The sequence below is a fragment of the Dreissena polymorpha genome, chromosome 7 (genome assembly GCF_020536995.1).
Source record: "Dreissena polymorpha isolate Duluth1 chromosome 7, UMN_Dpol_1.0, whole genome shotgun sequence".
In the NCBI taxonomy this organism is placed as follows: domain Eukaryota; kingdom Metazoa; phylum Mollusca; class Bivalvia; order Myida; family Dreissenidae; genus Dreissena; species Dreissena polymorpha.
In genome coordinates, this window is record NC_068361.1 from 11,876,846 (window position 1) to 11,879,882 (window position 3,037).

Sequence of the window (3,037 nt, forward strand, 5' to 3'; positions counted from 1 at the left end):
TTTTTCGGGATTATAAAAGAAAAGTTTAAAGAAAGGGCCTTCACATAAAATATAATAATGAGCCATATTCTAAGTGAGTATTTTAAAATGTTTGGTTCATTTTCTGACTGCCACCCATTTCTGTTATGTCTTGAACTTGATCTGAAGGTTTGATTTACAGGTTTGGTTATGGAATATGGTAAATTGGTAAATCTGTTGAGAGAAAATGGGCACAAAAACAAATAATTTTAATTGGAAATAACACAATGCAATACATTATATTATAATGTATTGCATTGTGTTATTTCCAATTAAAATTTTTAAGTTATTAATTATTAACTTATTAAGTTGTTGTATAGCATATTTATATATTATTTACACAGAAAAGATCTGTAGTTAATTAAATGACCTTTCTTTCAGGTTTAAATGTGTTACCAGCATATGCAAATGTTAAAATGTTAAGATGAATAAAAAAAATGTGATTTTGTTTGAAATGCATGTTGTTTTTTAATTTGTTGCAGTCTGAAATTGACTGTATTACTATTGTCCTAAAAAGGATCAAACATGTTACTTATATTTATAGTTTTGTTTTGATGTCTCAGCACTAGTTTTTTCTTGCAAGAGTGTTACTGCACAAATAGGAATAAGGGTTCAAGTTATTTTTTTGCAGTGAATACAGTAGTTTTGTTTGTTTAGTTATACTTCTGAGCTTGAATACGTTCCATTTTTTGCTAAACCAGTCATAAATAAACTTATTTTAATTTCTTACATATAAAAATCAGATACATTTTAAGGCTATGTAGAAAAAACAACACCTAAATGTTATTTCTCATTTTATGCATTTCAAAGCCATGAAAAAAACAGAAAATATTGTTACCAGGCTACATTTTTCATTCGACCAATGAGAAGCGTCCTCATATTTTTATCAAACCGCTGTGATCTGTTATTGTTTGTTGTTACACTATACTTCGTTCAGTATTATTATACAAAATATTTAGAGTACATAATTTATATTCTTGTTGATTGTCATATATATTATATCGCACACTTCCATTTTGATCCTTGTGATTCTTTGTTTGTGTAACCATTCTTTGTAAATTTGATGTTGTTTTTTACATCAATACCATTTGGTTTAAGGTGAAAAACTCATGTATTTATCATATCTGCACTTTATTAATTAAAATAGCTTCACAAAACATAATTCTTTTAAACACAAAAAACGCGCCGAAAAAATGCTTAAAAGAATCAAACATTTACCTTAATATTTTGTTTATCTTTGTAAAGTTTAAAGATAAAATATACATGTTTACAGAGAAATGTTTTTCATATTGCTTATAGCATAGGTTAATATAGTTTATAATTGGAAAAAGGATATTTGATTTTAGCAATGCTCAATTTTTTTTTACATCAGCATTGAAAACAATTTCATGGCACAAACTTCATTTTAGTAAGATTTAGTACAATAACAAAATGAATTAAGTTTAATATAGGATTAGAAATATGAAATAGATAACATTAGATGTTTAAAACAAACACATTGATAGCAATACAAACACATTCTATAGATACCGATAGAAATTCAAAAATTGTTTTTGTTGTAGCTTCCTGTTAAAGCTTTAATTGTTAAAAGAATAGCGATAAAAATCATTACGAGTGCTTAATAAAAAATAAATAAAATGTGTGTAGTTACTTTTTGCCCTCAGTATAAGATACAGGGATTTTATGCCCCAGTATTCTGATGCAGGTGGCATATACTAATTGTCCAGTCCCTCTTTTTGTTTGTCTATCAGTCCGTCCGTCTGACTGACTTCATGACTTATGCAATTAAGATTTTTCTTTTTGTCAAGAACAAACACCTCTTCTTAAACTTAATTCTTACAGTGTTAATTATTGCCATTCCTAATCAGCCTATAATTCGTCTAATTGGTGCAAAAAGGTACGTTTTGACATTAAAATTAAATGTCACATGGTGCCTATTTGCACCAATGGGCCGATATTATGATCTTGCCTCATTTTCACCTTATTAGGACCACATTTCGCTCTTTTCTCCAGCAGCAATCTCGTTCGCTTGCTTGGTAGAGTATTTTTTAACTAATCAAAGGATTACTGTAAGTTACCACATATAGCGCGGGTTTTTTTACCTCCAAATTTCAAATAAAAAAATTGATGCGCGTTATACATTGATACAACCCTATTGTGGCTGCTAGATTAAAAAAAATTCACAGTTATCCTAAAAAAATTATAATAGCCACCATTTTTTTATTCCAGAAAACAACACCCTATAATCTTACAGACTAGTTTTCTTGGCTTAATCGTTTTATCCATTTCAGCAATAAAAAACGTGGTGCCCGCTATGCATGGTAGCGCGTTATACAATGTAACTTATGGCTCTTACAGTACAAGTTCATTTTCAGGCCTGGTCACACAACTTGTGTATTGGTCATGAAATTCTTTTACAACCCTTCTCTCTTCTTACCTGTGATTCAGCTAGGGCATTTGTCACTTACTAGCATAAATAATGGTACGTCAGCTACAACAGGATAAGTGAAAACAGTGCAAAAATCAAAACAAAGATACATCAATATTGTCTATTGATATATCATTGATCAAAATAACCTAACAGCTACAATTTTTTATTAAAAACACTTGAATACTTGCACAATTTAAGTAGGGCTAATGTCAGTATATTGCATAAGTTTGTACAAGCAAGACTTTCGATACCATTCCTAATTATATCACAGTTTCTGTACATCAAATACGATTTAAGCAATTCACAGTGTCTGCCAATTCTTTAGATATATTCCAAGAAACTACAAATGTATTCATCTAAAGTAAATTATTTTAATTGTATTAATATTCTATCTATATCAAATGTATGCATAAGTCCAAAAATTACATAAGATGCGTAGATCTTTGAAATGGGCCTTATTATCATTGACCACTAAGGTCAAATAACCTTGCGAAAGAGAGTTATTAGTTAAACTGATTGCCGTGATATCAGTTATATGCTTTTACAAACTTCACACAAAAAGTCAGGGTAAGAAAAGCACACATTCCA